The sequence below is a fragment of the Periplaneta americana genome, chromosome 3 (assembly GCF_040183065.1).
Source record: "Periplaneta americana isolate PAMFEO1 chromosome 3, P.americana_PAMFEO1_priV1, whole genome shotgun sequence".
Taxonomy (NCBI): domain Eukaryota; kingdom Metazoa; phylum Arthropoda; class Insecta; order Blattodea; family Blattidae; genus Periplaneta; species Periplaneta americana.
The window spans coordinates 104,655,108-104,670,963 of NC_091119.1; positions in this window are offsets into that span (position 1 = coordinate 104,655,108).

A 15,856-nucleotide genomic window follows, 5' to 3' on the forward strand; every position below is an offset into this window, starting at 1 on the left:
TTTTATTACATACAGTAATTTGTTGCTATGTTTTAGTATACTTTTAGAAAATATTTTTAAATGTGTTCATATATTCTAACTAATTAATTTTTGTACTGTAGCATATATTATGCAATTTAGGTACAAATATCTTTGTCTGAAGATGCCCACAATAGGGCGAAAACGTTCATAAGAAAAATAAATGTGTTAATAAAAAATTTTTAAGTTAACATCGTAATAAGTCAAGACGGAAAATAAACAAAAAAAATTATATTATCTCTTTATCATATTCCGACTTATTTGACAATCTTTTTAAAATATATTCAAAATTTAAAAATAAACATTTTACTGCAGAACAAACGACACTATTGATAAGAAGACAGATTAGTACGTTTGAACTTGTAAAATCAGTGTGTTTCCCTAGGTAATGCTACAGTATTAGCTGGGACCCAATAAACCTACTACCTTTTTTGACTCGGGACCCGATTTACCGTATTTTCCATGATCGGGACCCAGTTTACCTAACCCAGAACAAAGGACATACACTCTTAAAAAAACTAATTTTAAAAATGTCCAGTCTCTAATTATGGAAGTTCTACAACGAAATACATTGTCAGTTCACATTAACGAATTGAATTACTTCTACATGTACTATAGTTGTTTTAAAATGTCATTAATAGAAATAGGTTCTATTTGAGCTAGTTCAGTATTCAACAACAAAGAAGCAAGTAAAATACGCCGCTGTTTTCTAAGTAACATTGTGACAAATTGTACGTGTTTCACAGATAAGAATTTCAGAGTCGTTAATCATTTATCAATAACTCTGGGGAAAACACGCGTCATCAATACAAAAATCAAGCGTTCAAAAAGAATGGAGAAAAACTGACTGAAGTAAGTAGACACTCGGTGCTAACAAATGGCGTTAAAAGGAATTTTCTTTACAAAATTGTTCAAGATACTTAAAATAATACTTCAAAATGGAAAGTGACAACTTTCCAAGGATACAACGTACATGAAAATTATGTATGCAATTTGCATTGAATGCTAAGGACTAGAGATGAACAATACTAACTGCCGCTCTCGCTCGCTGTGTTCGTTGCACTTGTCTTTCGAGTCTCGTCTCGTCATTCTCGTGCGCTTCGAGTCTCGCTCATCATTTTCCAAATAGCATTTGGTCGCCGTGGAAGGATTTCGTGACTTTGAATAATATACATCATTGAATACATAACATTATAAATGTTTAAATGAGAAAAAAAGACAAAACAGAACAGTATCTTAGTTATCAAAATCTTATGGTTCTATTATATGATATTACTTATGGTTATATAAATAGAAAAAAAAATTCCCAAATAAATTTGCATTCCTAAGAAACATAAAACATAACGTTAATATCTTCTTACTTGAGATTGCACACTTGATCTCAAACATATGAAAAGAAAATTCTTAGCCTTTTAATAAGGGCCTAGTAATTAAATAAAGACTAGGGAACGGACTATTATACACTTAAAGGTAGAGATGATGTTTCAAATAGGCTACTTCATTGTTTATACATATATAACAGTTTCCAAAGTAGATAAAGTTCGGTCAGGTATAAACAACTGTGGCGATTCAAGGCTGCATGATTTTGGGGCTTAGGGAGTGATTAATCTCGAGTCTCGGAACACTCACAAGTAGTCTTTACGTCAAGGACGCGACGTAATACAACATTGTCGTGCGGCTTTTCGACTTTGCTGGCGCTGTTACCCTCGCTTTTTCGATCGTTGTTCATCTCTAATAAGGACATATTCATTATACTCCAGGAAACAACAAGAATGTTGAAGGAAAAATTTGTTCTATGACTTGAAGACTGAAATTTTAATTTTTCATAATGATTAGTCATTTCAATAACCTCTGTGTGTTATTACGCTATAGTAGGCTACCGAATGATATGCGAAGAACAGAATAAAGAATAGCGTAACCAAATCAACCAAAAATAATACAGGAAGAGTAGGAAACTACATAAAGACTGATGATACCGAGCGAGATGGGTCAGACGGTAAGTTTGAGACTCGCATTCGGAAGGTCACAGGTTCATACCCCGTGGCTGTCCATCTGAATGGGTTTCTTCGTGGTTTCTCTCAGTCACAAAGGCAAATGTCGGATTGTAAATTTACACATAATGATTCATCACCGCCTTAATCACCAATAATACAAACATTAATTAAAATCTAAATTAGTTACCTACATAAACACGAGCCATCTACAACACATGACGATAGAAACAGGAACTCAACAATCCTAAAAATGGACTGCTGATATACTCAAAAATCCTACACACGTGATATAACCACAGTTATTGAAGCGTGTAAAAAAATCAAAGTTAACAAATCCTAAAAAGCCGTAAGTACCATGTATTCAGTGCAAAAGTAGTGTTGTGCTCCGAGGCTCAGCATCGTCTCGAGACAGCATGGTAAACGATTTAGGATATTGGTAAACTATGGAATATAGTGTGGGAAGAATCATTTTCATTTATTTAATCCAATTGTAATTGGCTATGGCGACCATTACCTGTTTCTCACAGCTTCAGCAACATGTTGGTTACCAGAGACGATGCGCCAAAGAGTCTGCATAAGACACCGGAACTGATAATGAACCTAGACACAGCGCTGCTTCTCTGGTAAGCAATTTTTCATGTGCACAGGACGTTAGCTTCCTCTGTTTCATGCGTGGAGATACATGTTCATGGGAGGTGTTAAAGTGTGTTTTGCAAATCTAATTGCCTGAATTAAAGACACGTTGATGCATACGTCATAACCGCGTGGTCGCGTCTCGTTTGTAAACCTTAAGACAGTTATTCTTTCAAGGCGGTAATTTGCACACTATTATGGGAAAGGTTCCTGACACTTTTGATTTGAGCAAAACTGACTTAAACGTCATTTTGCCTGTTCGGTAGCATCGTCAAATCATCAGTTTGGGTGTGCGGCCTTTCGCACCGCAAAACAGTTATGCGCTCGGCACTCTGGCGCAGTTCGGGAGGTGAATCGTTCCTGAGAGGATGTCATGCAGTCGACGGGAGACTTCTTCCTCTCGCGAGGAAGCAGTGTTGCCAAGTCAGCGGTTTTGTAGCTAAATCTGGTGTTTTCAGGACTATGATCAGCTACACAATTTTACTGTCAGCGGCTAGCTATATATTTGGCGTTTTTTTATGATTCCGGCAGAAGGAGGCGATATTTTTAAGTTTTTTCTCTGTAAAGATATTATAATTGTTTTTATATATGTACTTGCGGACAACAATATTAGTTAACCATAAACCAGACTTTAATATGGTATTTTTCATTGTGCGAGTATAAAATATCAGCGTTTTATGTTAACTCGATTTGGTACAACCACGTCCATTTGCTGCCTCATCCATTGTTGCTGTACAAATAAGATATGCCACATTTGTTATAGATTAATCATGTATGGATTGCTTTTGTAAATGAATTGATATATTTAATCATAAAAAGTAGATAATGAACTGAATTATTATTTTCATTTATGATAACTTATATTATGATATATTATTTAATTTATCATTCCGCATTATAGTTTATGTAACACAGGCATACTTAAAACTTAAAGCCAAACTCATTGTTGGCAGGCACATCTCCAGCTCAGTGTGAAATCAGATTACGAACCGACTGGTGTGATTGTGAATGTGATTCTTTCCGAAGTGTCTAGTATATTCTTGAGCTATTTCATTCAGTTTTGAAGAAACATGCCGCGTAAAACTCCATATGTACTACAGATAAGAGATATGTGAAAAAAAAGTGTTGAAAGATTGGGTGGAAGTAGTTTCCGGTGATATTTGGAAAGCCCGGTGTAAATGGTGTAGGGTGATAGGGTATATTGAGTTCAAAATATTCAGATTTAATTGTCCATACCATTTTGCATAAATTATCGAGCCTACAAAGTGATACACACTTTCCGTAATTTAGTCTACATTTTTTTATAAAATTCTCCAGTTCCTAAAACTGTATAGTTTGTATTTCAAATTTGGAAGTGATGTGTTAAGAAAAGTCTGGAGTTTTTTAACTACAGTTTAGCGGGTTTTTTTAAGCTTGTGCAGCGGTAAATGGAATTCTGAGTTGGCAACACTGCGAGGAAGTGTCATCGACTTTGCATCACATGGCTTCATGGCATCAATCGAGACTTCATCACAAAATGGTAGTAGGAAGTATGTAATTTTATTTAATTCTTGTATTCCAATATATCATTCGTGATTATAAATCTTGCTTAGATACAAATTATGATTGAAATAGTAGTGATGTTTAAACTTGGACTTATGAATAACAGTGAATAACCTAAGTGATATATCCAAGTAGGAATCCTGTTCATAATTCCTCGTAGTTCTGTCGTACTATGACAGTGATGTCAGTATCCTGATAGTGTAACATACTAGAAAAATTGGGAGTTATTGGACGTAGTTGGTCCTGAGCTCGATCCACCCGCCCTCCTTGTTGAGAATTAGACATGGTTGACACGATAGTAGTAGTACAGAAAGAAAGAGAAAGGGAAAGGGGAAGTGAAAATGGTTTTTATAGGTACTTACGGCATTACTTTGAGATTAAAATGAGAATAGGTTACAGGAGAGTATATCAATTGTTTTACAAAATGAACGCAGCACAAATCATTGTGGAAATTCACGAAACATAATGCAGTTTACTCTAAAAATATATTTGGGCCTAAATAATAATTTTTGTTATTTTTCAATTGCAAACACTTCCAGACAGTAGTTTCAATGATACGCGTATAATACTCGTATTCGTATACCAACACCGATTAAAAAAACCGGGTGTGACTGTGTCGGGGACATGGTGTACGTTTTACAACAATAAGTGTGGCTTAAATCGACAGATTTGGACGAGATCTTTCGTTTGGTACTAAAATTAGCGCACTATCACATCGGAGTCGCGATATATACTGTAGAGGTGGGGAAAAAATAACGTAACGGTTGCTTGGAACTGTTCTAAAAAGTAACAGCACCTTAGAATACTACGTTCCAAAATAACAGTGTTGTTCTGAGCTAGTACGAGATACTTGCTGTTACAAAATATTCATTTCACTTTGGAACTGCATTATGACAACGCCTGTTCCACAGAACGGAACATGTTTGGCACTATTGGAAGCAGTGGCGCTAACTTTTGGAAAACACTGGGTGGACTCAGACATTTGAGGTATAAGTTAAATAAATCTCATAAGTATAATGATAACACGACAATTTATTAAGTGAACTCGGACCCCACGAGCCCATATAAGTTGGCGCCACAGTTTGAAAGCAGAAATAGGAATCCTTTCGTCGCACTGAAATATGAGTTGGAAATTAAATTAAAAGATAAAGAATTAAGGTACGCAAATTATCTTGAAACTGATGTTATCTATCAAACAATTATTAACATAATGCATGTATTAGAGTATAGTAACTGCATTATGAATTTTATCAAAGGAGATGAAAATATATGGATTAGACCTATGTTTTATTAACAATTAGTTTATATTTTTAGTTTCATTACCAATTGTTGAAGTTAAACTGAATTCTGTTGAAACATGACTATCGTTGAAGTTTCTTTTTATTTACGAAAATACAAAGGCAAAATTTCCTATTTCATTACAATGAGATTCATGGCGAAATTATTAAACTAGCTTTTATTTACTAATTTTTGGAGAATTTGAACACCATTATGAACTTGAGCTGAGCAGAAGAGAAAGCACAGGTTAGCTTTTATTTACCATTGGGATCCAGTTCGATTTCGTGACGAATTTACAGATAATTACATTTCCTGCATCGAACAAACCTGATCTACGAATTCCATTTTGGCATCAGATAACATTTATTTTCCACGAATTCACATCACATCACATCATACTGCGTCACATGGCATAGAGGGAAGTATGTGGTTCATTTAGCGTCCAATATACCACTGTTACATTACATACTAGTCGTATGTGTATGTTCCAAAATACTACTGTTCCATTATATACTAGTAGTACGTATCTGTTCCGAAATACTACTGATCCATCAGATACTAGTCATACGTGCATGTTCCAAGATACCACCGTGAACCTGTGTAGTTACATAAGGTACTATTATTTCGGAACTGTTATTTAGAACCTAGTATTTTCAAGGAACTGGAACAGTTGGAACTGTTACGAGAAAATAACTTTTCACATCTCTAACATACTGGCCGGAAATTTTAGCTCACTCCAGAAATGGCCGCCAATCGCTGTGGGCAAGCGCGGCCCCATCTCAAGGTCATGCTCGCGTATACTCGATTGAACGAGACCACATTTATTTAAATCGTGTTATTAGTCATGACCAGGCTTCAGTCCTGGGCACAGAAACGCATGAAGTTCAGAACGCACAGATAATAGTGTTCTGTTGGTCGAGTGGAGTGCGAGATAGAGCGTGTCGTTACTTCATGTCTCAACATGTAAACCAGGGCTGGGCACATTACGTGATTCTGAGAAATGAGCACTGTGTGCTTTAAAGAGCCGGTATTGCGAGCGCTGTGACGTAAGCATACTGTACGTCATTCAGTGTCGGTGCAGTGGTGACTCTGGCGAACTTTGAAGATGGAGCTTCCGCTCAAACACTAAAGCGTCCCGCTACTCCCAATGCTTTTAATGTATCATGGGAGGAGGAGTTCTTTTTGGTAGAGAGCAGTGGATTAGCAAAGTGTTTAATTTGGCATAAAACAGTCCAATTGATTAAGGAGTTCAATATCCAACGACATTATTCTTTACAACATGCTACTGAATATGACAAATATGTTGGTAATGAGCACCATAAATTAATACAACTTAAAGAAAATGTTTCTCTGGTACATTATATTAGAGTATCTATTTGATATTTATATTGCATTATAAGTTATTATATATTTAGTAATATATAATTTTAAATTATACAAATATTATGATATATCATAGTATAGTATATTACAGTTTATGATATATAATATGATATATATATATATATTACTAAATGTACTATAATAACTTATAATGCAATATAAATATCGAATAGATTCTCTAATATAATGTATCTGAGAAATATTTTCTTTAAGTTGTATTAATTTATGGTCATATATTATATTATACTATATTATATTATATTATATTATATTATATTATATTATATTATATTATATTATATTATATTATATTATATTATATATTATGTATTAACAGGATGACAATAATACACTTAGTGAATCGGTTATGAGAATTAGCTACAAAATTTGCTACGAAATTGCAAAGGAATTGAAAACATTCAATGAAGGTGAATTCATCAAGCGATGTTTAATTATATTGGTAGATGAACTCTGTCCACAGCAAGTAGGGGAAATGGAAGCCATATGCCTGTCTCGTAGAACCGTGGTGAGGATATTGCAGTATTTGCGTATGGATTATGTAAATAAGCGTAATGATTTGTGTGTGTGCATAGAGCGAAGTTTATTTCATTAAATTAATAAGAGTGTTATAAATTCTGTAATGTACAATGGATTGATGTAATATCCTTATAAACTATTACGTACTGACAGACTGAATGACTAGAACAACCGTGGCTCTTGTTATATTAATGCAGGGAAGGTAGCTGTAATGCGAGTCCGCCACTGCGTGAGCGTTCTACTCTGGCTTGGAATTGAGGTGCCTTGCGGAGCGAGAACAGCTCTGACCGACTAAATAGAGCCGCTCTCATGCCCGGCCCTGATGTAAACAGTCCGTCACAGTACGACACAAAATATATTTCACCCTGTACAGATGCAGTATATACAGTACATTCCTAGTGTAGATAATAAATGTCTACCATTAAAGTATTAAAGTGAGCTGTAACCTTCAATCAAGTGTCCCTACGCCGAAGCCTGTTACACGTACCGCAGCCAAGCAGCAATAGGCCTACACACAACGGTAATGCACATTACGGACCCACCTGTGCTGTTCCAGTCGGGTGACGGGTCACGACGTCATTTATACTCCGTGTACTCTAAACCTCACGTTGGTTACTCTGTGTCTGTAGGCCGAAGGCTGGTCGTGACTCTGCAAATGTTATATCGTCGTTTCCGTCCTGGTGTCCAACGTGTCGGTCTGATTATAAAGACGCATTCACGTCAAAACTTACTGACATCTACGTACTTAAATAAAACAAATGATAAGCACAAAAAGAAAAACAACCGTAAGAATGGCTTATACGAAGATTATTTTCTTTAAAGAATATGACAAACAGTTAAGAATCCGCAAATCAAGCTTTCAGGTATAACTCCCTGTAAAGTTAATTTGAATAATTTCGAGAAATTATTCAGTTAAGAATCTCTTCATAATTTTTACGTAGAATAAGTTGATTGATTTGTATTTTATGTATATATTTGACTTGGACGAGATGATAAGACTCATGCAGTAAATAAGCAGTAAATCTTGTAGTAAGCAACCTTGACGAAAATGGACCTTCCTCTCCTCATCTTATATGCAGATACCAGTATTTCTTAAAAAGGATTTGCAACTCTTGTATCCCGGTGAAGCGGATGATCGTAATCACAGTCTATTATATACAGTCACGAAGCTTAAGTTTTGAGGGTGCTAGAAACAATAGACTGTGCCGGTATTATTTTGCATTGCCTGTAATGAGGCGATATTAGCGATCCTAGTGGTGAGCAACTACCTAATGTATGCATATTTACTATGTATTGAGCTTCGTGACTGTATATACTAGACTGTGATCGTAATGTTCCCATGCTACTTCACATGTGATTTCTGATTTTCATAGTTGTAAATTTTCTTTCCAAACTGAATAATTTTTTTAGCAGAAGTCTTTAGTAGAATTTACGGAACTATAAGGCATAAATTTCCACAAGCCAATTCCTCACTTTCAAACATAAAAACATTTGTCAAAGTTCCATCCCGAATAGTTTCGTTTAGACAGAAACTTCCTGAAATTTCTCTTTTAACACAACTTGTTCCCGCTGGGGAACCTGACTATAGAAGGTTCTATACTAAGCTCAACACCTGAAGGAAATGGATCCTTTGTTTAAGGAATTGCTTCTTCAGGGATTACAAGTAGCCTACAACCCGTGTTTCAATACTGAAATAACGCACTACAGAAGTGAAGCATGTTATCGTGTAAATCAAATTCCACAGTGACAGTCCCACTTTGAACAAATGTCGGTTGTAAAAGTGTTGAAGTCTTGAAGATTGCTGCGGAGAATATTGAAAACAAAGTAACAACTGAGACAGAAAATGTTATTAAAACTCCAGGATTTTCAGTAAATCTTAGGTGACCGAAATTGAAATTTTCTTCTATAAAATTCTCAGGTAATGTAATGATAAGAGCGTTTTATTTCTGTCCAAAGGGTAGAGATACCAATATGAAGAGTTGGTACGATGGAATTCAATATTAATATGATGAATTGGTCAACAAGGAATTGGAGGCAGGTCTCGTAGAAACAAGGTCAGAAAAAGATAATTAAAAGACTATGAATATAATGAGATGATTATTGACGGAAGTGGAATGCAAGAAAGCCATCACTGTAGAAAAACTCCTCTATCACATGGGTACATAATCTCTCGTACATTAATAATTGTCGAAGAAATAAATATAATTTATTTACATTTAAATTCCATCGACTAATTATAATTAAGTTATTTATATACAAGCGTTGTAGATACATAAGAACCAGTACGATAAAACACGACATCTAAGCTAAGTGAAAATAAATCGTCCTTTGTAGGTTGATGTACGTGAAACTTTCAATGAGTTTTTTTTTTTTTTTTGTGTTCTCAGTTTCCTGGAAGTAAAGTTGGGAGAGTGTGTGGCAAAATTAAGACAAGTAAAAGAACCCGTGCCCGATAAAAGGCAACATTTTTCTTTACCATTTTATGCCCACAATGAATTTCAGCACCTAATAACCTCAGCATTTTTTTTTGTATTTGTTCAAGTACTTAATAGTGTGTAAAGAGAAGTTATGATTTTAATATTTTATATCACCACTGAAAATATTCACATATATTTATCAAATAATACCTATACAAGAAAGTTCAAGAGGACTCAAGAGAAAAATAAAAATGGCATGAACAAATTCTGGTCTCTAACATTCATCATTCTCGACAAATTTTTAAGCCTTAGGCTAAATCGATATTTGGAGAGCTGCGTATTCCCGGTCATGATCCATGGAAGCCAAACCTAGTCGCTGACAAATAAATATCCTATGATGATGTTGAGAAAAAACCAACTCAAGATGGGAAGTGAAATATTGTATGTCTTCTGGAAGGATAGAATCAGTATCCGAGACGTGATGACCAGGACAGTCATGAAGGATATAGCGATCCAAGCTCTATAACTGAATGTAAATGGGGCGGTTATGTGCTGAGGCTCAGCCAGTCAATATGGGTCTATGTAGCAACTGTATGAGATCCGAGAACAGGAAAGAGAGGCCAGGGCAGACCGAAGCGGCATTGGTCAGACCTATTCAGAGAAACAGCAGGCTTAGTATTATGGCGCATAAACAGAAGAGCAACATCTGAGATGACTTAAAGTGTCTAGAAAGAAGAGAACTTCTAACCAAAATAATTTAAATATGAAGGACCGAACAAAAGATTTAAAAGATGGTACTCAAATTCGAATCGCTCAGTAGTTACTTGGATTTTCTCTCTGTTTCATATGGTAATACATCTATGTATAGCGTATATGAAAGTTGAAGATGAAAAGTAGTGTGAAAGTAGAATGCAAAAAATGTAGGGAAAGTATTTAACCACGGGCAGAAAAAGAATGCACAAATCACAATTTGATTGGCTCACCAACTGAAAGTAATCGAGCTAGTCCTGTAACTGACGTTTTAGGAAGTCTAATGTATAATTCATTTCGTCTAAATTTTCCGCGAAAACTTCTTTTAATACTTTTTTTTTCTTAATGATCACCATCTTTCTCTGTAATTGTTAGTTTTCCTACAATAATTTTAACTTCCCCAGTTTAGCACTTCCCATTGCCTTTTCATCCAGTAGAGTTGAATATTAAAGACATTTTCGAAAGACGGACTACAGTTGTTCTCACATTGTCGTCGTCATTATTATTGTTGCCATGCTCACTTTCTTCTTTGTTCGCAATTTAAAGGTATAATTATTAATTGTCTAAAATGAAACAATAAATGTGAGATCATTTATAAAGTAACAATAACAAATATTTATAAATACCACACTTTAAAATATGTTAGCTGTAGAGAATAGCAGGTGGTGAATTACCTGGTGGTGCAGAGAGTAGCAGGAAGATAACAGCCAAACAACTTTGAGTAGATAGTACATCGTCCATAAAATAAGAAAAAACGGCCAAGCGCTGTACCGTTCGTTGTCGATCGCGATCAGAAGAACGTATATAGCGTAGTAAGCGTTACACACTAAGCAAATAAAAGTGAATGTCAAGTTTGTAATCAGGGAATGCGAGAACATCCAATTGAGAGTCTCTGAGACGTCACACAGATGCAGGTGGCGTCTCTCGAGGAATCTTAGTTTTTCATACCCTTGACAACCTGCCTGGAGCTGGAGTTTGAAAGTATGATCCATGGAAGTGTCCGGATGAATCCGTTTGCAACTTGAACACATTACTGTCAATCTTCTTTTATTATTATCATAGCGCCTTGCTCTATTGAAGTGAATTCCTGTGCCAGTCATTTCTTTGTAATAACGAGTCAAGACGTTTTCTCTATCACTTGTTTGTATGAATGTTGCTGCCAAACTGTTCTTATCTTCTTCAGTATCTTTCTCCAAGTGGAACTCAAAGTGCATCAGTTCCTTGTTAAGGTGGACAAAATGATGTTCAATGATCTTGACGAAGACTTGGAACTCACATTCTATAGCAGCACCTGTTAGCTCTAGTATGTAGTTTGACATCAGGAACACCAACTCATAAAGAGCTGTGATCCAGACGATGCCATCTGTTATGTAAAGTCCAGAGAGGAGTATGAGAATCCCGTACTGCATCATATTGTTTACATAAACCAGAATCCCCGATATAGTCTTACTTAACATTTTGCTCTGTGTGAAGCAGAAGACAATTGCTGATATATACGTACTGAAACTGGACATCGCTTGCACGATGCTGATGGAATTTGTGAATCGGGACACAAAGCCGAACAGTCTGTCTTCTCTAATAAAGTTAGTCACTTGTAAACTTATGACGAATGCCATCATTGTAATACTATACAGTACTGGCAGTTTCGATAGTCTAGATAACTTTGTGTCTTGGAACGTCAATCGCGCGAAGCCGAGAGCTTTTAACACAAAAAATATCAGCCTCATATCGAATCTGTGTCTGAAAACCACCAAATCGAATGTATGTTTCAGAGTAACAGTCGACTACATATAAATTTCAATTAAGTACGTGCTCTAACAGGGGCAACGTCCAGACTCACTTAAGATAAATTAACACCGAAGAACATACATGGGAATACGTTTCAATTTGATAAATTTGTTTTTAATATAAATACCATTAGTTGAATTACTTGCAGTAGACTAGAAACATACGTCCTATTCCTTTGCTCGTCTTTGCTCGATACAGTTGTGCCTTTCGTCTATTGAATTTTACAATCCATCAAGTATACTACAGTAAGGTCCAAAAGTCTTGTCCCCCCCCCTTGTTTGTAAGTTGATGTGCATCCATTTTGAAGATGTCATAGCAGATGTGTGACAATGGTTGATACCAGAGGTCTGCATCGGACGTTTTCGCTCAAGCGTCAAGTAGTTCATAGGATAATTCGATAGGTAGCGCACATGCATGATGGGTAAAATTGTCACGAGCGATACATCCTCAAACGGTATAAGCCGAACGTTAGACATTCGTTCTTGTTACAGTGATGAACTGCGTAGTAACATCATAGATGTTTATCACTTCAAAACTTTGCAGTGTTTAACTAACCTCTCCATAGTACAACTACAAAACTTGCTTTAAAATGTAATATAAATGTTGTAGGTAATTGTTTCCCCCCCCACACAGGAGTGATTTTGTTTTTGCCACATCTGATAGATGTTATTGGATGTAAATGTAATTATTATAAACGGAGAACGCAATCACGATAATGCAAGAACTGTATCAAGTTTTCTAGTAATTGTAGTAATAATAGTAGTAGTAATAATAATAATAATAATAATAATAATAATAATAATAATAATAACAATAATAATAATCTCCAATAATTAGTGTATCAATCTCTGTGTCTGTAACAGTACTAATATTGTTATTAATCTACTGCTGTATAATAATATTTTGTAAAACGTTTCTACATTGTCGCAGTATATTGTCATCATACGTCTTTCAGGTAGTGGTTTCTCTCACATTTCTGCATACGGTCCACCAGTACCTTGCTTACATTCAGTCATATATCTTTTATATTTCTCCTGTCATCTATATCTCCCCAAATCTTCCAATTACCTAAAGTTAAACCCTACTTCTGTCTATTTCTTCCTCCATCCTTTCTGACGTACAGTATTTACAACTCTCAGCCTTCTTTATCTTCCCTCGATCTCATTCCCGAATGCTATTGCAATACTGTCTACCTTACACTTATATAGGAACATTCTCGTCTGCATCTACTCATCCATCTTTACTACTATCATTGTCATTTTTCATTACTGTTATCCCTACTTTTATGTTTATCGTTAAAACCTTTTTATCTCTGACTAGTATTCACTAATATTTCTACTATCTCATCTACTTTACCGTATTATATTATTTGTCTCAATTATTATTGCAATGTTCTAATGTTTGTGATACAACCTTGTTATTTCTTGTTCGATTCACTTATCACTTTTTCACTTTATTGGATAAATTTTACGGTTCACTCTCACTACTTGCACTCACTTTCTATCTCCTCACTTCCCTCACAATTACATCAAACCCTACCTATTATTTACATACTATCTCCAACTCTTATTAGTCTCACTACCATATTGCTTTTCTTCTCCCTAATTTACTCTATTTATCTTCTCATTAACACTTCGTTAATTGTTCCTCTATATTATTCACAGTTCCCCTTCAGTTACACTCGTTGATCTAATCCTCATATTTTGACCGCATCTAATGCCTCAAACTAAGTTAGATTTCTTCACTAGTTCGCTTATTACACTTCACACGTCTTAGTTTGCACTTCCTTGTTTCTTTAACTATCACATAACTCGCTGAACTTTTTTACAAGTTTCCTCTAGTTTCTCGCACGTCTTTAGTACCCTATCAATATCATCCACGGTTGCTGGACTTTGACCATCTGCGCTCTCGTTGTCTGTTATATTCTCGACTTCTTTCTTCTCTTCGTCGCAGTCCCTTTCGTAACTTACACTCGGACTTGCACTCGCAAAGACTCCTTTCCTTATACTCTTCATATTCCCTTTAGATGATTCTCCTATTATTCCCAGCCCTGGACTCCTCTCCTTCTCTGTCCTTCTTCTTACCTCTGTTATCCCCTGGACCTGTCATATTATATATGTGGTAAATCAAATATTGAATAATTATTAATTAGCAATAATAACTGTATATCGAAGTTTTTCATACTATTTTATTTATAACTTCATGTTCCTGTTTTGCTACGTTCCATTGACTGTTCCATTAAACACAGAAAATAAAGCCTTATTTTTACCATGTGAGCAAAACATATGTGTATCTTATCTGTCGCCTTCCATACAAGATAAGACATGTCGGTGAGATGACCTTGTACTGTGCTTCTATTTATTACGAGCGTATCACGACCGATCGTATCTCACTCGAGGGTGCGACATTCGACCGAGTTCAAGCGAGCGATTTAACTCCAATGCAGCACTCTGGTTGATACTTTACGTTTCAGCTTGTTTAGTGATCCAGAACATCAATATGAGCATCATCATTGTCCTGGAGAATAACTAAGCAGCATGTCTCGAAACATCGATACCACACAATTGAAGATTTGAAGCAAGCTGTTAGGGAGGCATTCAGGGAAATCACACAGCCTTTGCTGCGGAAAGTTTCACGCAGGACATGGCGCCGCATCATTTTGTGCCGCGACAATGATGGTGCCCATACTGATGTTCTGGATCACTAAACAAGCTGGAACGTAAAGTACCAACCATTGTCACACATCTGCTATGACATGTTCAAAATGGATGCACATCAACATACAAACAAGGGGAGGGGGGACAAGACTTTTGGACTTAACTGTATATTACGGGAATTTTTCTGTTCTCTCTCCGATTTTGATAAATGAATTATTGCAAGAATTACATCTAAATACTTATCATTCTGTGGAAACAAATGTAGTTCAAGAAGTAACGTTTCTAACAACGGACTGGGATTCCATTTCCAACACAGAAGGTAAATGAATGCCAGGAGTGTAGGATTTGTCTCTCTTGCATTTCATTCGTCTTCCATCGATTTAAATGGTGACATCGCATCATAATTGTCATAGCATAATCCATTTCTGCCAATTACGAGTATTTAATGTTACTTCAAAATTATCGTAGGCCTAATATTGAAAACTGAATGGATATAAGACTTTGCTCTTTGAATTACGTAATGATGACATTTATCATCAGTGACAATACAAATTAATTATGTTAGGGTTCACGGCACCCATTACAGTAGACTCTTAGTATTACGTCACACAGCGTCTTCTTGAAACGAGAATTAGCAACGCCTGTTAATGATTGCAAGAACTAATGATTCTCCTAATTTTATCTACTTTGACGAGGTAAGGATATTCGTGCTGTAAGAAACATGTCTATCAAATAATTTGCTGTCTTGTACTGGATGAACAGTATCGAGCAGAACAGGTTTCACGGCTCGCGCGGCCTTGAGTCCCCCACCTCCGAGCGCATAGCCTGCCGGCTAAGAGCCGTGAAACCTGTTCTGCTC